The following is a 26055-nucleotide window of genomic DNA, read 5'->3' as shown; positions in this document are numbered from 1 at the left end:
AGCTGAAACCCATGTCTTGCATACGTCTGTGCGTAGTGGTTCTTGAAGCACTGACTCCAGCTGCAGTCCACTCTTTGTGAATCTCCCCCACATTTTTGAATGGGTTTTGTTTCACAATCCTCTCCAGGGTGCAGTTATCCCTATTGCTTGTACACTTTTTTTTCTACCACATCTCTTCCTTCCTTTCACCTCTCTATTAATGTGCTTGGACACAGAGCTCTGTGAACAACCAGCCTCTTTTGCAATGACCTTTTGTGTCTTGCCCTCCTTGTGCAAGGTGTCAATGGTCGTCTTTTGGACAACTGTCAAGTCAGCAGTCTTCCCCATGATTGTGTAGCCTACAGAACTAGACTGAGAGACCATTTAAAGGCCTTTGCAGGTGTTTTGAGTTAATTAGCTGATTAGAGTGTGGCACCAGGTGTCTTCAATACTGAACCTTTTCACAATATTCTAATTTTCTGAGATACTGAATTTGGGATTTCACACAAACGCCCATTACCATAATTGATTCAGCTCCATAGGCCTCCTAAAGCTCAGTAATTGTACACACAGTAAAGACAGTAACGATGGCGTTGCTTTTACTATATCAGTCTGAGCGTGAGTCCGATGATGAAATGTTGGAAGAACTAGTTATTCAACCTGAAGCTCCATTGCAAGGATGATTAATTAGGATATTTCTAATTTATTGTGGTGCACATGTGGGAACTGTATTATTAACAATATCAATAACAGTGCATACATTAGCCAAGCACTAATGTCAAGACTGATGTAACATTAAAGTTTATCAAACAAATCTTGCTCCATCCTTTTTCATTACTCAAAGTAGTAAGAAAGAACAACAGACAATCTGTATTAATGGACAGTTTTAGGTAATAGTGGCCAATAGCTGATTAGCATTTCTGTAAGACAGTAATAACCTGAATTAGCTGGAGACATACACAATATAGCTAAAGCACAAAACTATGTATTTTGAACACTCTGTATAAAATATATACATCAATAATTAATCGTACTTACAGGTTGTGATTCTGAAGAGCAAGCTGGTCCAAATAAAGCAGGTACGGTCTCATCTTTAACCACTGATTCTTCACAGCTTCATCCTTTGGAAGTGAAAATAAACCGAATTTACATTCACAGCACAGAGCACGTCTTGTCGACATGTTATCCACACGAATGAACTACAGTGTTTGAGAGGGGTTCAAGTTTTCGCGGTATGTCCATGCAGAATGTAGGCGGGCGTTATGCAAATGTGTTAACTTGTGATGTGTGAACTTCTCGGAAATTTGAATCATAAATGACTCGTTCTTTTGAGAGATGATGACTTTATTTATGCACTTTCAGCTTTACAACTTTGCGGTCCATTTACATTCACATACAGCTACATTACACACTGCATGAAAGGTAATTTTTTATTTTATTTTATCCATAATAGAAAAAAAAAAAAGCTTAAAGTCTCTTAGCCGTGATAAAATCACAGTAATGCACAGGCTCAAGAAGCTTATTGCATTTGCTAAATAGTGGTCACAGCAATATAATAACATTATTTACGTTTACATATTAATTCATTTACATATTTAAATATTTACATACTTTACAAGAATTAGTGAAAGTAATTTTTATGGCAATATAATTGTTCATTAGCTGTATGCAATATTAATGTCCAATAGGAACAAAAATGTTTGTAAGCACCAAACAATTGGACAAGTATCATTACATCAACTGAATTTTATTTTTGAAGGATCAAATGTCACTTTCATTGACTAAAATTATCAATATACAAACCCGATTCCAAAAAAGTTGGGACACTGTACAAATTGTGAATAAAAAAGGAATGCAATAATTTACAAATCTCATAAACTTATATTTTATTCACAATAGAATATAGGTAACATATCAAATGTTGAAAGTGAGACATTTTGAAATGTCATGCCAAATATTGGCTCATTTTGGATTTCATGAGAGCTACACATTCCAAAAAAGTTGGGACAGGTAGCAATAAGAGGCCGGAAAAGTTAAATGTACACATAAGGAACAGCTGGAGGACCAATTTGCAACTTATTAGGTCAAATGGCAACATGATTGGGTATAAAAAGAGCCTCTCAGAGTGGCAGTGTCTCTCAGAAGTCAAGATGGGCAGAGGATCACCAATTCCCCCAATGCTGCGGCGAAAAATAGTAGAGCAATATCAGAAAGGAGTTTCTCAGAGAAAAATTGCAAAGGGTTTGAAGTTATCATCATCTACAGTGCATAATATCATCCAAAGATTCAGAGAATCTGGAACAATCTCTGTGCGTAAGGGTCAAGGCCGGAAAACCATACTGGATGCCCGTGATCTTCGGGCCCTTAGACGGCACTGCATCACATGCAGGAAAGCTACTGTAATGGAAATCACAACATGGGCTCAGGAATACTTCCAGAAAACATTGTCGATGAACACAATCCACCGTGCCATTCGCCGTTGCTGTCTAAAACTCTATCGGTCAAAAAAGAAGCCATATCTAAACATGATCCAGAAGCGCAGGCATTTTCTCTGGGCCAAGGCTCATTTAAAATGGACTGTGGCAAAGTGGAAAACTGTTCTGTGGTCAGACGAATCAAAATTTGAAGTTCTTTTTGGAAAACTGGGACGCCATGTCATCTGGACTAAAGAGGACAAGGACAACCCAAGTTGTTATCAGCGCTCAGTTCAGAAGCCTGCATCTCTGATGGTATAGGGTTGCATGAGTGCATGTGAGGGCAGCTTACACATCTGGAAAGGCACCATCAATGCTGAAAGGTATATCCAAGTTCTAGAACAACATATGCTCCCATCCAGACGTCGTCTCTTTTAGGGAAGACCTTGCATTTTCCAACATGACAATGCCAGACCACATACTGCATCAATTACAACATCATGGCTGCGTAGAAGAAGGATCCGGGTACTGAAATGGCCAGCCTGCAGTCCAGATCTTTCACCCATAGAAAACATTTGGCGCATCATAAAGAGGAAGATGCGACAAAGAAGACCTAAGACAGTTGAGCAACTAGAAGCCTGTATTAGACAAGAATGGGACAACATTCCTATTCCTAAACTTGAGCAACTTGTCTCCTCAGTCCCCAGACGTTTGCAGACTGTTATAAAAAGAAGAGGGGATGCCACACAGTGGTAAAACATGGCCTTGTCCCAACTTTTTTGAGATAAGTTGATTTTAAATTTCATGGCATCAACACATTTTTCCCTTAAAATGTTACATTTTCTCAGTTTAAACATTTGATATGTCATCTATGTTGTATTCTGAATAAAATATTGAAATTTGAAACTTCCACATCATTGCATTCTGTTTTTATTCACAATTTGTACAGTGTCCCAACTTTTTTGGAATCGGGTTTGTAAAATATTGACTCAATTTAAAAGATATAAACTATGGCGGAAACTCTGGCTGTGCACTGTTTAGCAACTTGGCATATTAATATTAAACTGAACTGTTATGCAGTCACATTTAGATGTTTAGGTTGGTTCGCTTTTCTTCAGGTAATGCTAACAGCTAACAAACTTGACTACTTTGATTGCTTTAAAATAACTGGATATTCAGCATGGTATTTCATTTACCAGACTTGCTGTTTCATGTGCATTGAATAGCCAAGTGGTTTACTTCATTTAGAAGTAATTCTGACATTGTTGGTAAAGTTCATTTTTTCTCTTATGCCATGATCTGGGCAATAAGGGCATTTTTCTACACTTAAAGAGGATGATTACATGTCTCTTCACCCACACAGGCTTTATGTGTGGGAGCATCTGGCTGTCATGTTGTCCTGTCACAATAACCTTCAGAATTTTCCTCTAATTAAGGGCTAGCCTGCATGCTCATAATTTAGCATAAATTGCAATTTCCAGTGTTTATTAGTATGTGTTTATTTATTTTTAAATAGAATGCCCTATGAAAGGTGCAGACAGTGCTGGTCCTAGACTTCTGGGGGATTCTTATTAAAGTTAGTAAAGTTATTCAGTGAAGAACAGTGAATGCTGTTCTTCTAACGCTTTGCTTTAGAAGGCCTTTATTAACCCCCCGGAGCCGTGTGGAGTACGTTTATGACGGAATGAAGTGGATGGAGACACTTTCTTTGGCTCATTTTTTGAAAGAAATTTAATTAAGTTGATTAATGAAAATTAAAACTGCTTTTACCAGCCATTTATTTTGGCTATAAACAGACAAAATCATGTCACTATTCAGATGTCATGTTATAATAAAGTGTGAACTCAAGTGACGATCAACTATCAATGTTAATTTCTTAAGATTCATGTCTAAGTTATTCATTTGTTTGTTGCAGGTATAGCTCTGACTGTAGTATAAAGATCTGTCTCAGGCAATCCGATCAGAAGTGGACAGCACAACATGCACATATGAGAAGGGTACAAACTATCACTGAAACCACATTGGGACGCATTTGAGATTCATGTTACTATCAGGTGTAAACCTGAAATCTGTCTCGCCTGACCACTTGTGATCAAATCAACCGAGACGGATTTTAATCCCAGGTGTAAACAGGGCGCACGGCTTATCTCCAACACATCCTCTCATCCGTTACCAGTGTCAGGAGTGCAGGACTCTGTTTGTTTCTGTCCAGGCCTGTCAGAGCAAGCATGCGGCAGTTCTTCACAAAGCCGTTACAGGATGCAGGAGAAAATGCTGTGACAAAATCACAGCCAGTCAGAACATAATTGATGTTTAAGCCACATTCACGTCATGCCAGAATTACAGACATGAATAACAGCAGTTAGTCCCTGCTGGTAGATGCCAAAATTACCCCATTATGCATGCAAAAGGCATGTTTCATTAATGACCATTCAAAAGTTGGTGTGTATTCACAAAATACATAGGAAAACATCTCTCATGCTCAACAAGGCTGCATTTATTTGAATAAAAATACAGTAATACTGTAGTATGTGAAATATTATTTAAATATTAATATATTTAAAAATTTGATTTATTCCTGAGCTAAATTTTCAGCATCTTTATTCCAGTTTTCAATGTCACATGATCCTTCAGAAATCAATTTAATATGTCGATTCTGATTTACTGCTAACATTTACTATTATGCTGAACACAGTTGTGCAGCTTAATATTTTTGTGGAAACCGTGATGCATTTTTTCAAGATTCTTTGATAAATAGAAAGTTCAAAAGAACAGCATTATTTGAAATAGAAATATTTGGTCAATGTGTCCTTTTTGAATAAAACAGAAAAATTAAAAACTTCCTGACCCCAAACTTCTGAACGGTATAGTGTAAATCAGGAACAAAGTTATAATAGAATATATTTCATCAGAGCTTTACTTTAACTGTGTAAAATAGACTTGTATTTTTCACTGTCTGTGGCAAGGAGCCACATTTAGAGTGATCAGTCACATGACATTTATGGCTTTGCAAAAAAAGGCCAAAATAATTGTTTCTGGAACACAGCATCCAGACCGTGCACTTTCAGGGCCAGCCGAACAATTGCTATGAATGTGATGAATGGGAATGCTTAACAGACGATACTTTCCAGGTATATTAGAACTCCTCAGAAGAGAGGCTACCTGTCAGAAGTCCAACCAGAAGCCATGTCTGCTCCCAGAAAAAGACCACAGAAAAGGTCAAGACCTCAATCTTTGTGTTGCTTCAAGCTACCTGTTCCAGCCTACAGCCATCTCTTCATCTGGTCAAGCTTCAAGGTCAACATACAGGCATGTTTTCATTCAACGCTATGAGCTGTGCCACATTTGAGATAGGGACCATCACTGCCACATGCAACAAGCACACTTCACCCATTTAGGCACAGATGGATGGAGAAGATTGTGGAGGAAATAGAGGAGTGGACAGAAGGAACAACAATGGCCCATAAGTAAGTGTCCTCTCAACATTTCGTTGCCATGGCAACAATAATTAAACTAATGACTAGGAGTGAAGTAAGAGGTTATGATTATGATTAAGGTCACTTCATAGAAATATGACAGCAGCCTTATTCACAGGCCGCAGTGAAATCGTTTACAGAATAGCTTACAGAGAGTTATAGCATCGAGTGTCATTACACATGTATGAGGTCAGTCAGTAATGTCAATGACGGTCTTGTGTCAGTCACATTATAAATTATACTAATGATAATGCCACTGCTGATGATTACAGTTGCTGTGACACAAGCAGTATGCAGTCATTTGAGCAGATGCTTGCAGTATATGCAGTGGTGGATGAATGTACAAAAATCATGTACTTGATTTAAGGTTTAGAGACCCTGATTTAAAAAAGCACTGTCCGCATGACATAACTTTCATGTCTGCACACCCCATCCGTGTGCATCCCAATTTTTGAGACTGCGTGGACAGTCTGCGTACAACAGCGCATGTGCGAGTGACTTGAGTGCTTGAAAACAAAATCCACTAGAATGCGTCTTTCCGCGGTCACGGCCAAAGGAGTATACTTTGAAAGATGTGCGCGAGATGGAGCGGAATGTGGAAAATTAAGTATACCCGGGCCTTTATGCTAAATTTAAGTAAAAAATTTAAGTAAAAACAGTAATTTTGTGAGATATTATTATCTTTTAAAATAACTGCTTTCTATTTGAATATATTTGAAGATGTAATTAATTTAATTTTCAGCATCATTACTCCAGTTTTCAGTGTCACATGATCCTTCAGAAATCAATTCTAATAAGCTGATTTGCTGCTCCAGAAGCGTTTCTTATTAGTATCAGTTGAAAACAGTTGTGCTGCTTAAAGGGTTAGTTCACCCAAAAATTACAATTCTGTCATTAATTACTCATGTCGTTCCACACCTGTAAGACCTTCGTTCATTATTGGAACACAAATTGAGATATTTTTTATGAAATCCGTGAGCTTTCTGGCCTCTGATAGGCTGCAACGTTATTACCACTTTCAAGGCCCAGAAAATTCATAAAGACATCGTTAAAATAGTCCATGTGTCTCCTACACTGTTCTCGTCGCTTCATTACATTAGGGTTAAACCACTGCAGTTTTAACGATGTCTTTACTACCTTTCTGGGCCTTGAAAGTGGTAATAACGTTGCAGTCTATCAGAGGCCAGAAAACTCACGGATTTCATCAAAAATATCTTAATTTGTGTTCTGAAGATGAATGAAGGTCTTACGGGTTTGGAAAGACATGAGGGTGAGTAATTAATGACAGAATTTTAACTAACCCTTTAATATTTTTGTGGAAACCATGGAACATTTTTTTCAGGATTCTTTATTAAAGGGGACCTATTATGCAAAATTCACTTTTGCATGGTGTTTGGACATAAATGTGTGTACACAACCACCCTATAATGATAAAAATCCACCCACTCCTTTTTTTTCCCCCCATAAATCATAAGCAGTGTCTCAGGACAAGCCGTTTCCAGATCACGGGCATGGGGGACGTCACAAAATCACAGGCCCCGCCCACAGTGTTGACTGACACTTAAGTTTGAACATAAACCCGCCCTGAGTGAGTTCACAGTGAGTCCACCATTGCTGCACTGACAAGAATGTCCCCCAAGCGTTTTAGGTGTTCTGTAGGTGTTCATGCAGCATATATTGGCAGTTTCTGGCATTATAGTGCGTCCTGACTGAATCCTGTCACCGGAGAATCAGCTCTTGAAGCTCCGCCCTCTTAGGCTGAGCAGCAGCTCATTTGCATTTAAAGGGACAACACTGAAACGGCTCGTTTTTGCTCAACCACTAAAAGTGGCAATTTTAACATGTTATAAAAAATTATCTGTGGGGTATTTTGAGCTAAAACTTCACATACACACTCTGGGAACATCAGAGACTAATTTTACATCTTGTTAAATAGGGCATAATAGGTCCCCTTTAAATAGAAAGTTCAAAAGAACAACAATTATTTGAAATAGAAATCTTTTGTAACATTATAAATATCTTTATTGACACTTTTGATCAATTAAATGCATCCTCGCTAATAAAAGTATTAATTTCTTTAAAAAAAAAAAACCTTCCTGACCCCAAACATTTGAACCGTAGTGTTCTTAAATATCAAAAGTCACAAGTACCCATTTATAAGGATATTCTTTTTTTCACCACTATAATGTTTCAGAGCAAGCCTTGACAATTTTAATTGTGCTTTTTATCTTTTTTTGGAGTATTACAGTCATCAACTCCTTCATGTTCCATGAAAGAAAGAAACTCAGTTTTGGAACAACACAAAGGTGAGTAAACGATGACAAAATGACCATTTTTGGTTAAACTATCCCTTTAAGAGTTTTGCTCAGGACCACATTCATAATAGCTCATAGCTTGCAGGGTTTGCAACCTTTTGGTTACCAACAACGTATACAAATGCAGTTTATCACTCGACCAGCATGACTCAAATCTCCTTTGGCCTAGTTACACGGCACCAATAACCTGCAACAGATTTGAGGTCTAATCGAGTTTAAACTTGCTGCTCACCGCACAGTGCATCTCCTTCAGCCACCCACACAAACTTCCGCTCATACACACTCAGTTGGCTGCTGCAGATAAACATTGGCAGGGCTAGCTGAACCAGGCTGGCCATGCAGACAGGACTGCAACAGGCCAGGCAAGCACCCATAAATTAGGGTGTGCAAGCGGAAGTAATAGCGCAAGCAAAACGACTCATTAACTTTGATAGCAGGGGGTTTCTGATCGCACCAGTGCAATACTGCGGCCTGACGCTGGGTGTGCACGTGTCACTGACACCGTGTCCTCTAGCCTAGCGGACGTGTTTTGAAGGGCAATAAGAGATGAAAAAAAGATGAGTGGTGTAATAGAGCCTGTGTCTATGAAATAATGGCAAGCCGGAGGATCGGTCAGGCTGCTCAATGAGAAATAATCCTAACTGGTTTATAGTCAATTTCCTAAGTCACATTAAATGAGAGAGCCTTAATGAACTTGTGATTAGCTATTAAACAAGTCAGACGCATTATTTTCCAAGTCAAAGCCTCTGAATTAGACTGTAAAAGTCCTTTTGCAGTATTTCCCTAAGATGGCTGTGCCAGAATAATTGCTATGGCACAAACTACATCTTTGTTGTGCTGATGCAAGAGTTTGCAAAAAGATTTGTTTAATTATTTACTTTAGCTTCAAGCATTACATATAGTGCACTGAAAATGACTACTGACACGCTGTGCTCGGTTCAAATTCAAGCAATGTCCTCTTTGTTGGTATGTTTCTATGCTCGCTTTGCACTAGTTCAGTCGGACCTTAAGGGATTTAAAGAGTTTCTAATGCAATTTTAACATGTCTACTAAAGATGCATTGGTCTGGTGAGTTATGCACCATTGTTCATTCTAGTTCGGTCTGTGATAAATCCTTCCTTTGCTACGAGCCTCTACTGCTTCACTCCTTCTTACGTCAAGGTCAGAAGGAACATGTTAGTCTGAGGGCGAGATTGAAAGAGAGAGAATTAAAAGATAGTTTGGCCTGATGTCTTGGTAATGAGTCATATTCTTTAAAGTGATAGTTCACCCACAAATGAAAATGGTGCATGATTTTATTTCTTCAGTGGGACCATAAAAGTAAACATTTTCAAGATGAATTTCATGCTCGTTTTCATACAATTACAGTGAACGGAAATGATCAGAGAATTATGATTTTAAAGGGTTAGTTCACCCAAAAATGAAAATAATGTCATTTATTACTCACCCTCATGTCGTTCTACACCCATAAGACCTTCGTTCATCTTCGGAACACAAATTAAGATCTTTTTGAATAAATCCGATGGCTCAGTGAGGCCTCTCAACCTCTCAAGATCCAGAAAGGTACTCAAAACATATTTAAAACAGTTCATGTGAGTTCAGTGGTTTTACCTTAATATTATAAAGCGACGAGAATACTTTTTGTGCAGCAAACCCCCCCCCCAAAAAACGACTTTTCAACAATATCTAGTGATGGGTGACTTCAAAACACTGCTTCATGAAGCTTCGAAGCTTTACGAATCTTTTGTTTCGATTCAGTGATTCGGATCTCCTATCAAACCTCTGAAATCACATGACTTTGGCGCTCTGAACAACTGATTCGAAACAAAAGATTCGTAAAGCGTTGAAGCAGTGTTTTGAAATCGTCCATCACTAGATATTGTTGAGAATACGTTATTTAGTTTTTTTTGGAGCACAAAAAGTATTCTCGTCACTTTATAATATTAAGGTAAAACCACTGTAGTCACATGAACTGTTTTAAATATGTCTTTAGTACCTTTATGGACCTTGAGAAGTTTGGTGACATTGCTGGCAATGGAGGCCTCACTGAGCCATCAGATTTCATCAAAAATATCTTAATTTGTGTTCCGAAGATGAACGAAGGTCTTAAGGGTGTAGAACGAAATGAGGGTGAGTAATAAATGACATCATTTTCATTTTCGGGTGAACTAACCCTTTAAAGCTACAGTAAGACCGCAAAAGTCCATTATTTTTTACAAAAAATTTAAGGGGCTTTTGTGATTGGACAGCTTCAGTGGCTATTCATTGTAATTGCATTGAAAACAGTCTTCAATACTGTATGTCTCCTTTTGTGTGCCACAGAAGGTGAATAAATAATGACAACATTTTCATTTTTGGTTGAAATATTCCTTTAACTGTGGATTTAAAAAGCTTCACCTGCAGGCTGAGGAGATGATTCACTTCCTGTGAATGTATTTTTGTTTATTTGTTTTTATTTATGTGGGATGCAGCGCACATGCTGTGGTATAAGTTTATATCTGATTTTCTCTTGTGTGTGTGTGTGTGCCGGTGAGCCATACTGAATTAATTTTATCGCTACTGTTGCATCACGTGTTTATTCCTGAGCCCCTTCTTTCCATCTCCATGCTCATGTTCGTAAAGGTTCTCTTTGTCTTCTTCTACCTGTCTTTGTGTATTCATCACATCAACTTTACATTCACACTGAGCTGCTTTTGTACACATTTGCACCTCAGCTGCTTTTGGCAGAATTGTGTTAATAAACCCCGATCTCCTCCTCCTGCTCAAACGATGAACACACAGCAGCAGTGGCAGAGGGAGAGATGAAGAAGAAATGTAGCGGAGCGTAACACATCGAGTCGTCCTGTGGCCCGCAGCAACACTCGTCACACTACCCACTGCCAAAGCACATGATGGCTCTTGAAAACAGCTCCACTGCCTCTCCGGCTCGTCCTGTTAGCTCTGCTGTACATCATCTCTGTCCTGCTTTGTTACTGTTATCAAGAAACTTTGTGCCGGGTGCAGAGTTGTTGGGTGTCAAGGAAGTTACAGACTATTATGAGAAATACAGTCCTGGAAGTTAGTATTTTGTGGTTAGCTACAAGTCATTTGGAAGAAATGTTTTCATAATAAAGCCTCAGGAAGGCTATCACAACCATCTCCAGATTGATGAAGAGAGTGTGGACCAGTGCTGACAGAGTACACCAAAGTCCACGGACCCTGCATGCTCAACAAGAAAGTAGACTAAACACCTTCCTCTTGCGTTGCCTCTGTCACATCCTGGACATTACCTTGCAGGAAAAGATCCCAACTGCACCTTCCTTGAGAGAGCAGGGATCTCTTCTATGTTTACCCATGTTGTCCGAATGGATGATGGTTGCATTCTGAAGGATCTCCTGTATGGCGAGCTTTCACAAGGAATGCAACCAACAGGCAGACCCCATGTTTGCAAAAGAGATCTCAAGTAGGGCTGGGACAATAAGTTAAAGGATTAGTCCACTTTTAAATACACTTTTCATGATAAATTTACCCACCCCCATGTCATCCAAGATGTTCATGTCTTTCTTTCCTCAGTCGAAAAGAAATGAAGGTTTTTGAGGAAAACATTCCAGGATTATTCTCTTTACAGTGGACTTCAATGGCTACCAACAGATTGAAGGTTAAAATTACAGTTTCAGTGCAGCTTCAAGGGCTTTAAACGATACCAGACGAGGAATAAGGGTCTTATCTAGCGAATCGATCTGTCATTTTCGAAAAAAATACAACCGTTTATGCTTTATAAACAAAATATCGCCTTGAACGTACTTTCCGCTTCCGCATTCTTCATAACGCTTATGCTGAATGTCCTACGCCTTCCCTATTCAAGTTACGGAGAAAAACGAAACTGGCGCCGCGTTCGTTCCGTAAGTAGAATAGGGAAGGCGTAGGACATAATCCTTTAATGCATCGCGAATCAAGAAATGATTCTGAGATTTTCCGAATGCATTGCCATTCTCTCTCCAATCGATTCTGAGCTTAGTTTTTAACAGAAAATGGCACTACATGCTTAGAAACAGACATACTCTGCTTGCTTCCAATTCCTTACACACACTACTTGAACCTTATATAAATAAGGTTCAAGTGTTGAAGCGGTGTTTGCAGTGGGCTGTTTATATTAATCTCACGTCATAAAAGCATTCTGAGGCGCAATTCTCAGATGAAAACACGAGTGCTCTTCTTCATGAGCATTTGAGAATGTGGTTTAAAAACTAGCCTAGAGCGCCATCTGCTGTTAAAACTAAGCTCAGAATCGATTCGAGAGAGAATGAAAGAACATGAATGATGCCTCAAATCTATAATAACTATATTAGCATTCACACCAGTGGTTGATAACGTTTTGTTTATTATAAGCTCGCTACAATTTTGTCTTCTGCTGCTTTAAAGGTTAAAACCTTTTTAAGGTCGTGTGGATTCTGATTGGCTGTCAATGTTTTTATCGTTCATCAGATAGAAAAAAATCGCTATGAGTTTGATTCCAACAATATCGTTCATCTTTGTTAACATTACAGTTGTGGTTTGGACTTCCCTATTTTCATAAAATTAGAATGATTATTAAATCTTTATAGTGATCGTTCTTGGTGTGAACGGCCTTTTACAATTATTAAAATATTATATAATAGTTTTAAAAAAATCGTTTTTATGGTTAATTTAGTCTTGGTTCTCTGTTTGTGTCTTCTTATACACTTTGGTTTTTAACTCTTTCCTCGCCAAAAAGTTGCCAACCACCGCCAGCATTTTTGATCATTTTCACAAAAATGTAATGGCCCAGAATATTTTGTCGTATGAATATCTGAACATGCAAGATATCAAAAAAAAAAGAAAGAAAGAAAAAAAAACAGAGCCTCTGCTTTTAAACAACAACAAAAACATATTATTCTAACTTAAACTTAATTTTTTTATCAACACTTGAATGTTGGTAAGTTGTGTTTTTTTTTTTTTTTTTTTTTTTTTTTTTTTAAAGAGCATTTTTAACAAAAAGCTGAGAAAATTGTATTTTTGTCAAAGACTACAGCGTGCATAAGCAGTGCTTCCATCGCTTGTTTCTTTTTCTTTCTTTTTTTTTTTGCCTGTTTTGATCCAGAGATTCTCTACTCTTTCAGAAGATGTGTAATAGCGCCTAGCGCCCCCTACCATATAACAGTGAAAACACGGAAAGCCAGAAAATTCCATCAATGGTGGAATTTTCTCATAAATTATGGAAAATTCCGTCAATGGCAGAGAAAGAGTCTGTTTTCTGATTAAGGCTTTTATCTGAAACCGAATCTTTCATTTAAAAGCCTTCATTTCTGATTTAAAAGTTTGTATTTCTGTTTTCTGAGTATTCAGTGAAGGTCAGCCAGAAAAGGCAGGGCCATAGCAAGATAAAAACGCAACCAACTTGGCAATGGGATAGAGGGCTGGTGGTGCTCGCTGAATAGTAAGGTCGCATTGTGACCTATGTGGTCATCGCTGTGTGACTCAAAAAGAAGCTTGACCTTCATTGGCTCTCTCACTCCAGGCTGAAACCTCTATTCTCTGTGTTGCGTATGCCGTGCACATAACGCTTTGCTTCAAAATCTGCCCTTCAGCAGCACCTACTCACCACGACCCATCATCCTCCACAACCATTGGCATGAACGAATGTGCATAGCCACATCCGTACCACGGCCATTACTGTACAATACTTCCTCACTCAATAGTGTTGAGGACTTAACTATATTTTTTAGTAGTGTGACGATAGCTGAGCTATTTGGGTAGCTCTACAAAATGCTAAATGAGTGAAAATGCCAAATTAAATTTTAAGTATATTAAAATAGAAAAGTTATTTTAAAGTATAATAATATTTCACATTATTACTGTATTTTTGATCAAATAAATGCAGCCTTGGTGAGCATAAGAAGCTTCTTTCAGAAACATACAAAAATCTTACCGACCCCAAACTTTTTCTAGTGTATTTTGTTATATAATTTGCAAAATACTACTGTTCATTACTGTATTTAGTTAAATGAATAGTTTTATCTTAATTTTTTGAAATGTATATCAATTTTCTATTAAAATTATCTATTTCAGCATCTAATGCAGTCACTACATCTGCATTGTAAAGTTTGCTGTCCAACATAAGATGTTTCTATGCAAATTTCTATTTGCAATTCACATTTACAGTAACTTACTGTATTTTGACAGTGTTGCTTTTGCTTTCATCTTCCATTTCTTTCTTCATCTGCTTCAGTGGTTAGTGTGGGAAGCATTTCCAGCAGAACATTCACCTGCGGAAGTGCAAGCCTTCTGGCTTTCTGCATGTAGCATGTGCTGTGGTCACAGGCTGGCAGAACATTCATGCCCACACAATGGAAAATAACCCCTCCAATTGCACCTGTGCTTGCTGGCCTTCCAGTCAATGTCCAGCCTAGGCAAACACAACACAACAGGTGTTGTAATGTCCATTATGCTGGAAATAGAAAGTCTAGAGCAGCCGTTCTCAACTGGTGGGTCTTTTGTGAGTACTACTATTATTGGTATTGGCAAAAATTTGCATCTTTAAGATTTTTTATATTCTTATTGTTTAGAAAGTTCTTTGATATTTGAACAATGACAAAATGTTGCACATGCTCCTGTTTCTGAACCATTGCTTAGTGGAACCACTATAGAGGACTGATATGTGCGGTAGGATTAGTATTATGGGATGGCCAAGACAATGGATGTGAACAGTTGGCAGCTGCCCGGGAACGCCGGCCAAACTCTAATGGTGTCAGTCTTCCAGCATTGTCCTCTTCCTAATGCCCAGCACACTGACCTCACAGTGCCGTGATACTGGCTCCAGCCTGCCTCCACCACTTAGGCCTGGGTCTGCAATGCAGGGGAAGAAAGGGTGGGAGGGCGAAAGTTTCCGTGCACGCAATGATACTATCATGATGCCCAGAGGATCCTTCGACATTTATTGCTGCCTCCACTTTGCAGGCAAATAGTATTATCCTAACATTAAGGACAACCAGCCAAATTACACTTGCAAAATGACACTCTTAAAACTGATCTGAGATCTGTCCTCAGGGGAGAGAGGCAGGCAGTCACCCTTTGCTACTATCAGCATTTATCAAGAGCAACATTATATTAGGTGCTAACTCCTCAGCAGCGCATGTTCTCACGGAAAGCTGATTCTAGCAAATTGCTGACTCGATGTGAGGGTGCGTTTTAATGCCCATTTTCCGATAATTCATCATTCTTTGAGCCTCGTGTGTCTGTTTGCAAATGTCTGAGGTGCCTGGGGCACTGTGATAACCTTTAGTTGGGTGGAGTGGGTGAGGAGCAGGGTCAGAATTGATCTATCATAGGGAACATACATGTCACATTTGGTTAATTTTTTGTTTTGTTTTCATTGCTGAAGTAAAATTTCTCCTATTCTTCTGCAATCCAGAATGGCACAGCAGAGCTGAAAGGTTAGTTTGAGCTGTGCCCTCTACTGTACAGTCATGAATTTGAACAGTTATTTCCTTTAGCTCATTTAACTTTTGTAATGAAAGGGCCTTTTCATTTGCCAAAAATAGAACTTTTTTTCTTTTTTGTGATTAAAAAACAAAACAAAAAACAAGCAAACCCAGCCAAGGTGAGAAAAAGTAACGCAAAAGTAATGTAACGCATTACCATAAAAAGTAACGTAACGCATTACCATAAAAAGTAACTCAATTAGTTACTTCTTAGGGAGTAACGTAATATATCCCACTTTATCTTAGGTGTCTTTAAAGGTGCCATTGAACGTTTTTTTTACAAGATGTAATATAAGTCTAAGGTGTACCCTGAATGTGTCTGTGAAGTTTCAGCTCAAAACTTTTTTTTTAATTAATTTTTTTAACTGCCTATTTTGGGGCATCATTATAAATGCACCGATTCTTTTGTCTCCGTGAATACAGTAAGAAACGATGGTAACTTTAACCACATTTAACAGTACATTAGCAACATGCTAACGAAACATTTAGAAAGACAATTTACAAATATCACTAAAAATATAATCATGGATCATGTCAGTTATTATTGCTCCATCTGCCATTTTTCGCTGTTGTTCTTGCTTGCTTACCTAGTCTGATGATTCAGCTGTGCACATCCAGACGTCCTGCCCTTGTGTAATGCCTTGAACAGGGGCTGGCATATGCAAATATTGGGGGCATACATATTAATGATCCCGACTGTTACATAATAGTCGGTGTTATGTTGAGATTCGCCTGTTTTCTGGAGGTCTTTTAAACAAATGAGATTTATATAAAAAGGAGGAAACAATGGAGTTTGAGAATCACTGTATGTCATTTCCATGTACTGAACTCTTGTTATTCAACTATGCCAAGGTAAATTCAATTTTCAATTCGATGGCACCTTTAAGTACTATCTACTAACATTTAAATTAATCATTTGATGCAATGCACTTGTGTACATACATGTTTTTACATTGTAGTTATTTTTTTTTAAATACCTGCATGTAATTACAGCTGCAATTACATCTATAATTAAACTATTGACCCTTCCCTTACACTTTAACCTACCCTTAAACTTACCCGTACCACCAAACCTGTTCTTAACCTTACCCGTATCTCACCTCAATAGCAGCAAAAGTGTTTAAGTGTTTTGCAAAACAATATAAACACAATAAGTACATTGTAAAGTAAATAGTAGTTAAAGACACCTAATATAAAGTGTAACCAAAAAAGCAAGCCCAGCCAAGGAGAGAAAAAGTAACGCAAAAATAATGTAATGCATTACCAGAAAAAGTAACTCAGTTACTTCTTAGGGAGTAACGTAATATTGTAACTCAATGTTTTTAAAAGTAACTTTCCCCAACACTGGTGGTGACTTATGCAGGACTTCATTTAGTCCACTTAAACCCTGCCATTGCAAGTTCACATTGATCTGCCTTCATTCAACAACTGAGGCAAATAAACAAGTCCCCAGCCTACATTTTTCCCCCCATAAACTGTTTCACTTAGATGTACTGTACATCATAATACAGAGGAAAATATGTTGTTACTTCCATTTCATCATGACTTTAAAAGCCAAAAAATGAAAATAAAAGCAGAATAACAATATAATGGTCAGTAAAATGGCTTTGGAATAGACAAATAGTCTTCCAAAGCCATTTTGTATGGGTAACAGACTGAAATTGAAGTCACTGATTATTGAAAGTCTGAAAGTTCTGTTAGATCTCCTTGGCACATTCCTGAGAAAAGTAGAGACGAATTCATGAACAAATCATTCTTTTTAGTCATATTTCAATTAATCTTTTTATCTAAATGATTCGTTCATGAACTGAACGATTCAAATCTTGAATGACTTGCGTTGTGTTTGAACTCGCCCCTATACCCTCATTCACTATTCCCTACAATACCCCACTAATATAGTCCACTTGAAGGACTGAATGAAAACAAGTGAGTGAATTCGGAAACTGGGTGCGCCAGAAGGGCTGCCGCTTTTACATAGTTTGTGCTTGCTGCTTAATAATCATTTGAAACTTAGCAAACTGCCAGTTCCAGTAGTAAGATGAAAATATTTATCTTGAACTCTGTCATGGAAACTATGTATAAACCTTAATTAAACAATTTGATAATCACTTAAAAATTAATTTATACATGTATATTATGCTGTTGCCACATTGGACCAGTGCGGTTTGGAAAATGGATGGATGAATGACTCTGCGGGCTGCGGGCGCCATCTTCTGGCGAGATGCAGGAATTCATTAGGCGCGCGACTCTCGGTGCATTATGGGTATTCTCTAGCCGTTGAGCATGCAACAGTTGTACACTTGTTACTGCGGTGCATTGTGCGATTGAATGAGTGCACTCAATATCGTCCACTATGATTTCGGTCACCACTACAAATGGCTGTCCCCTCAAATAGGGAGCGGTTTTGGACACTTGGTGTGGTTGACAGCTCACGAGAGGGGAACATTATCAGCAAGTAAAAATGTTTTTCCAACACAGCTGTCATTTGCCTTCAGAATACTTGGAATACAGCTCACAACTCATACATATTTTCATGATGTTTAAATGACACATTTAACTGATTGTAACTGGAAACACACTATACAAAAAAAAATTCCTTTTGTATTCCACAGATAAAAAAAGTCTCATGGGTTTGGAACAACATGAGGGTGAGTAAATGACAGGATTTTATTTTTTGGGTGAACTACTTCTGAAATAAAAAGGTTAATTTGTGACAGTGGTGTGGAGAAATTGAAGGTTAACAGGAGAGACAGGGCACTTAACCTCCTATAGCCCTGGAGGGCCCAGGTATCGTTTGGTATATGGACTACAGTTCAAGTGTCAGGTTAGATGTAGTGACCTTCTATGTAGACAGCGCGTGGGAGTCTTGAATGACAGGAGAGCAATTATTTCCAAGTAATTTTTTTCCTCAGAAATGGCTACTTCCTTTGTGCAATACTGCTTCTGGTGGTCACTCTGTCATTTTCAGCTACTTCACCTAAAAGCAAAAATGGGCTATGTACAAAATAAGCCTTCATATGCCATTGAAGGTTAACAGTGGTGGGCTATTCTACCAGTGACAGTGAAAAGTGTTACAGCATTAAAAATGTGATCACCGTTGACAAATACCAAGAAGCAAGAAAGAGAAGTGAGAAATAAACCAATGACAAAGCTAATCAAGTCTCTGCCTGGGGCACAAGGCTAACAGACAAACTCATAAAGAGTCCTAAAAGCTCTCGAAATGCACTTCTCCTTAATGGCTTCCATCTTAAATTTTGCCCTTCGTGCTGCTAGGCCCCGCATTGAGCGTTTGATTGCTTCTATCTGATGTATTATTCACATTATGCTGAAAGAAGGAATACTATCTAAGTTATGTTGATGTGCACCCTTATTATTTGTGTTGAAACCTCAATTTCACACCGTGTGAGGCAGGCATACTGTTGAACGGATGGATTTTAAATTGACTGGATATTTTGTGACTGTTATTTGAAGACAAAGAAGATTTCAGTTACAGTTTATAATGGTGAAACATTGCATGCTTTGTACAACCCATGTTTTTACATTTGCCGCAATTCAACAGTGGAAATTGCCTGTAGTAACCTTGGAGTGTGGCATCTTTCTCGGTTTAGGGTTATGATGTAAAGACAGATTGTTTGAAAAAGTAAAATGTTATTTTCATTATTTGTTATAATAACATGTATTATTGTTAATAATAATAATAAGAATGTATAATTATTCATTTATTCCACCAATTACCTAATAAAGTACTGTGACAGTACCATGGAATAGTGATTGTATCAGAGGGTAATACCATGATCATTACCAAAAAAACATGGTAGTATGATACATTTTGGTTACATGAAATATCACTGTTGGAACTCTGCTTGATCAGTCAAATTAGGCTACATTCACACTGCGAGACTTAATGCTCAATACCGGGTTTTGCTTAGGTCTGATTTTTTTGTATAGCTGTTCACGTTGTTGTTTTAAATGTGGCCAATATCAAATTTCCAGATCATGTGAACAGATCATGGTTCTGAACTAATATGCATGCACAAAAGAACGACACGAACGGGATTGCCAGCTTCTTACCACAAAATCCACTCAATTGCTTCTTAAAACTAATCCAAAACTAGCCCAATCACGTTCCGTGGGGTATCCCTGTAAAAATTACATTCCGGGGGATAAAAATAGCATTAGTGTGGTTGCTTCAACCCAGAGTTGCAAAACAACCCACGGCACTAGTGAAAAAGTAATCCAATTCTGCAGGAAAATCATGGACTTGGCAACACACACAGCGCGCTGTCATAGGGAAGTAAACACAGAGGGCTTTCTGCGGACGCCAGCGAAATTATGCGCAGATGTAACACCTCCTGTTAAAACCACCCAGTCTAAGTGGGACTCGAACCCGGGTCCACTGGTATGGGTGTCGTGTGCTCTAACATGGAGGCTAAAGACCGCAGTCTCTAGCGTCAGTTGCTAGAGTGCCTCTTGAGTTTAGGAGAGTGAAGTTTACACACAAAGTTCTTACTGGCATACAACAGTTACACTCACCCCCTAAACTTCACTCCCATCTTGTTCACGACACCAATGTAACCCCTCCTGTTCAAACCACCCAGTCTAATCAGGATTTGAACCCGGGTCCGCCGGCATGGGAGTTGGGCGCTCTAACAAGGAGGCTAAAGACTGCAGTCTCTAGTGTTAGTTGCTAGAGCGCCTCTTGAGATCAGGGAAGTGAGGATTACATGCACAGCTCTTACCGGACTACGTCCGTTACACTCACCCCCCTAAACCTCACTCCCATCTGGGTCACGGCACCAATGTAACCCCTCCTGTTCAAACCGCCCGCTCTAAGCGGGACTCAAACCCGGGTCCGCCGGCATGGGAGTTGGGTGCTCTAACAAGGAGGCTAAAGACCGTAGTCTCTAGCATCAGTCGCTAGAGTGTCTCTTGAGATGAGGGAAGTGAGGTTTTCATGCACAGCTCTTACCGGCCTACGTCCGTTACACTCACCCCCCTAAACCTCACTCCCAACTGGGTCACAGCACCACTGTAACCCCTCCTGTTCAAACCGCCCACTCTAAGCAGGACTCGAACACGGGTCTGCCAGCATGGGAGTTGGGCGCTCTAACAAGGAGGCTAAAGACCACAGTCTCTAGTATTAGTCGCTAGAGCGCCTCTTGAGATCAGGGAAGTGAGCTTTACACTCACAGCTCTTACCGGCCTACGTCCGTTACATGGGCAATATGAAAAATAAAGACAATGATGTGACAAAGGAGAGCAGAGGTTTGAAACTTTTATGATACGAGCCCTCACGTTTTGCTTGTATTATAGAGCTGTCTCTGTAATACTTACGAGTTCTGACACATCACTGCCCTTCTACTGACTACCTTTCACAACTGTCTTGTTAACGTTGGGTATGTAAAATCTTTGAATAGACTCCCATGAGCGCAGAATCGTGACAAATGTTGATCTCGAGTGACGCAAAAATCACATGAATTTCGATATGACTGTTCACACTGCGGTCGCATTACAAAACATTTGACCTGTATCAGATTTAGTACCACATATGGAAGTGGCACAAATCGGAATTGAAAAGATCAGATTCCATGTGGTCTGTACTGTTCACACTGTCATGGGGAAAACGGATATGATATCATACCTTGATAAAGGCTACTAACCGAAATGCTGGTGAATAAACAAGCCTATACGCTTCAGTGTGTGTGCAGTTGTTTCCCTTTAACTAGAAAACAGAGTCACATGTGAGCAAAAAAAAAAAGAAAAAGATTTGGGCCACATTTACCTGCAGTGTGAACGTAGCCTTAGTGAACTTGAATTAACCATTATCTAATTATATTTTTATAATTTTCATTATGGGTATAATTAAGAATGGAAAAAAGTGTTGGAGAATGAGCTTGAATATGCTGGGTTAGTCACATCTCATCAACAGATAATGTGAACATGTGGTCGACCATATTGAAGGATGTAATCTCCACATATTCCATATGTCCAAAGTGGTACGACATTAAATTATGTGCTGGAGACTCACCTTCCCCCACACGCCGTCCCACAAATCAATGCGTGCTTTTGAAGTGAAAGACATTACATAATTGCAGATGGTTGTCCAGATGGTGATTATGCTCACCTTGAAGATGACCACACGTTTTGGCGAAGCTCACATTGGGCTGCTCTTGTTTCGGTTCCCCCCTTTAAAAGTCATTGAGAAGATTTCGCACACAATGTAGATTTCACCCTTACACTGAGTCAGAACCGCGCTGAACTTTTTTATACGGCGTCAGTTTTGAACAACATAGCTGCACGCTTCATTAATCGCAGTGAGCCTCTGGTGCTGTTGGACTGCAGTGCTGCTTCAGTGCCGTGTGTTTGGAGGAGCTGCTGTGAGTTCAGTCTCCGCTCTCATCATTTTTCCTCTCTCTGATTCGTATCATCACATTGATCACTGCATGTACCACATATACGGCGAATGATGGATCCCCACTGCTCACGCCCTCTGTGAAAGATGATTCCCCTTCTCTCATCCCTCTCTTTTTTTCCGCTGTCGATTCTTCCTTTTCATCTCATCCCTCTTTCGTCATCTTTTTCTGTCTGTTGGCTCTTCTTCATCTCATCCCTCTTTTTCTTTCATCTCTTCTTTTTCATGCCATCTCTTTTCTCTCTGTTGTATTTGTCACCTCATTCCTTTCTTTTCATCTCATCTTCCTTTTGCTTTAATTTTTGTTCCATCTCTTTCTCTTTTGTCTTTCATCTCATCCTTTTAATTATCTTTTTTATTCCGTTTCTCTCTGTGATCTCTTCATCTCATCCCTCTTTATCGTTTATCTTTTTCTTGTCTTTTTTTACCATATTCTCTTCATTTCTCTTTCAGATCTTCTTTTTCATGCCATCTTTTACTCTGTTATCTTTTTTCCATCTCATTTCTCTTTTTTCTCCCTTTATTTTCCATGTCTTTTTATTTGTCTTTTATCTTAATCTCTTCACTATCTCATTTTCTTTTCCATTCTATTTTCCTCTGTTGGCTGTAATCCAATCCCCATCTTTCACTTTTTCATTCAACTCTTTTGTTCTCCTTTCTGTGTTGTCTCTTTTTCATCTCATCTCCCTTTTCTCTCTCATTCGTTCATCTGACTCATTTTTTCTTTCGGTTGCCAATACTCACCTCGACCTTCACCTGTTTCAAAATAAACTTGTTTGTTGTTACTATTCCTGTGAGTCTGTGTTCCCTGACTTCTTTCTTTCTTTCTTTCTTTCTTTCTTTCTTTCTTTCTTTCTTTCTTTCTTTCTTTCTTTCTTTCTTTCTTTCTTTCTTTCTTTCTTTCTTTCTTTCTTTCTTTCACCTTTTCTCTCTGTTGTCTCATTTTATCCCTCTTTTTGTCTCTAACCACCCATAGGAAATAAAAATGAATCTCTTTAATATTCTCTTTTCAACCACACTAGAGAGCAATGGAGAGCAAATTGAAAGATGTTTGCTGCTTCTCAGACTTTTCCTCCTGAGAACAAGACCTCGGTAATCTCTTTATATCATTTTCTTTTCTTTACCTTTCTCCTTTGTGTTCCACCTCTTTCTAGCACACACACACAGTCCTCCATATCCCAATATCTGTATCTCAGTGGCCTTGCTAAGGTGACTCTACCTGCAGTGGCTCTGCCAGAGAGTGTATGAGAGAGGGAGTAACTGCCAGGGTTGCCAGGTCCCAGAAAAATTTCCAGCCCAAAGCTTACGCAAAACCCACCCAAAAGGAATGAAAAGTATAGCCCAATTTCCCCCTGCCCTATCTAATCATGGCAGACAGCTGCATCATTTCCATAATGCACCTTAGACTTAAACTCTTTTTATTTTATTTATTCTGTTTTAAATCTTATTTTGATCATTTTAGCTAGACTTGTTTATATGTAGCATGTACACATTATTTTATCTGTATTGTATTCCTCTTCATTCACTAAATTTGAATTGTTATACTCTTTCTTTGATTTTAATTTAATCATGATACATTTTAAAATTAGTGCTGGGAAATATGAAAAGAAATATTATGACAAAGTTATTTTTCCATATCATACGAAATAGATATTTATCACAATATTACTTACCATTAATAGGGAAGGATATGCTCTCCACATGTTTGTTAGACCTTGAGAATGAATGTAAACATAAATTGTTTGTTCACAATTAAACTGCATTAAGCCACATTTTAATTTAGGGTCCCATTAAATCTATTGTATTTTCCCTGTGTTTTATGATTTAATAAAAATTTTCCATCAACAATAGTGTTTAATAAAATGAATTAATAAAACTTTAACAATTAATTATCAATTAATCAATCTTAAATGAAAATATAACAATTAATTTACAACAAAACAACATTATTTTTTGTCAAGTAAGATGCTGCACGACAGATCTGTTTGATATTAAAACAAGGATGGAAAAATAACTCGGTTGTTTGATATTCCTTCCAAACAATGGTAATATTATTATTACTTTGAGCTACATTTACTATATCATAGTAATACATTTCTTCCAAGTTAAAGCAAACCTTTATTTTGGCTGTTTGTTGTGAAGTTTTTCCAAATGAAACCTCAGAGTAGTTCTAGAGATAAAGTTCTGCTCATGTCCTCATATATTGAGAAGACAGATTTTGAAAACACTGTCACGTGTGTTTGAGTTTGTGTAATAGACAAAACTATGCCATTCATTCACACAGAGACACGCAAAACATGCAGACTTATAAGTGACGTGCTTTGACTGGCTGTTGTCGAGTTAATTTCTGCTGTGTGAAAGCTTTGAAATCTACTGTTGGTGAAACTCCAACGCTATTTTATGAGGTGGCTGATTCGTACGAATTCATATGATTTGTCTAAACCCCAGAGATGGATAGGTTTAGGGGCAGGGTTAGGGGTAGATCATTTGTATGAATTCCTATGAATTTGGCAACTCGTAAAATACGTACGATTTAGCAAAAAAAAAAAAACAAAAAAAACAAAAACGTACGCATTGGTATGAGTGAGGTCATACGAATTAGCCACCTCGTAAAATATGTACAAATTGCCATGAGGTCGGGTTGGAAACTCACGTAATATTTTGTGGTGACATCAAACGTCCCCCCATACCATCTCTCCTTCGTCCTTGGGTTGCCAGGTATCCATTTCAAGGATACTACACATTAGTAAAAGGATCGATTTTCATTTCCTTTGTCTACAGATTAACATTTTGGCAGCCGCGGTACATTCTAAAAGTAGCCCAAAAAACCCGCAACCCTTTGTAATTTTTCCAGCGACTGCATTTTCAAAATAGCCCAACTGTGCGGAAAAACCGCAACCCTGGCAACTATGGTAACTGAACATTCATCCCGTGTCCACATCTGCACAAGCGTGTGAACCTGTCTGTCCGTTCCCTCCTCCCCCTTCTGCCTTCTGTGCGTCCGTATGAGTCAACACAGTGAATGTGCATGAATTTACATGTGTGAAGCCTCACAGGCATCCTGCAGTGTGTGGCATTATCTGTGATGGAGTGTGTGCGCGCATGTGCACTCACCATACATCTTCATCAGTCATGCTTAATGCTTCATCTCCGCATTTGTCAGTACTTTGCATCAACATTCCCGAGCCTCCCCTTCCCCTCTCCTCCTCTTGCTCTTCCCTCCCACTCTCCATCGAACCTGCAGCCCACCCTTTTCCACCTTGTCTCTTGCTCTCTCTCTGCATGGCTCACTATCTCTCACTCTGTCTCACTCACTCATTGATAGTGGAGCTCATGTGACCGGAATGCTGATTGGCTAATCACTATTCCATGGATGAGGTCGTGTTGTGGGATGGAATGGCAATCTGTCTCTCTTTCTATGAACAGAGGGACCACACAGTCAACTCTGGGAGAACAGAATGAGTCTCTCTCTCTGTCGTCTTCTCTTTCAGTCCAGCTGACATATATAGGAGGCAGATAGTGGTGAGCTTGATTACGTTTAATTTAACCTGGATTACTTTTCTTTTTTGGCATGGAGGAGAGTGTGGTAAGCTGTGCCACTTTTCAAGTTCTCCTCTAGTCATGCAGAAATGGGACATTAGCTAAAACCAACTTCTAATATAAATTTAAAAGTTGTTTAAAAGAGGTCCAAGTGAGACAACTTTCCCAACATTAGGAATATAGCTGAACCCTTGGGAAATATGTGAATGATTTGCATTCCAAATAATTATTTGAACAAAAGAAGATTTGTTAATGCACATTCACATGCCAAAGTCTTCCACATTAATCACATTTTTATAAACCATCCAATTAAAGGTGTAATAATTAGAGTAGGACTGTTGCTTATCATGGCCAAAAGAATTCATGATATCAACATTGCGAGAGCTATTGAAATGTAAAACATAATAAATAGCCTATGTTATGTTACACAAGCTATCAGCT

General features: G+C 38.6%; 1 long non-coding RNA gene across 2 annotated transcripts in view; it reads right to left on the bottom strand.

Moving 5' to 3' along the window:
• The window catches only part of LOC125275805, a 106397-nt gene that overhangs the window by 1684 nt on the left and 78658 nt on the right, over positions 1 to 26055 (bottom strand). Inside the window, exons 4-5 of one of the 2 annotated variants that reach the window (XR_007186510.1) lie at positions 1018 to 1100; positions 617 to 899 (exon numbers count right to left, since the gene is read on the bottom strand). This is a non-coding gene — a long non-coding RNA (uncharacterized LOC125275805). Of the gene's footprint in view, positions 1 to 616; positions 900 to 1017; positions 1101 to 26055 lie in introns of those variants that run through there. The other variant, XR_007186509.1, reaches the window with a different exon arrangement.

Source organism: Megalobrama amblycephala, linkage group LG9 (assembly GCF_018812025.1).
Source record: "Megalobrama amblycephala isolate DHTTF-2021 linkage group LG9, ASM1881202v1, whole genome shotgun sequence".
In the NCBI taxonomy this organism is placed as follows: Eukaryota; Metazoa; Chordata; class Actinopteri; order Cypriniformes; family Xenocyprididae; genus Megalobrama; species Megalobrama amblycephala.
Note: the sequence above shows the minus strand (reverse complement) of the source record. Positions and strands in the feature narration are given on the sequence as shown.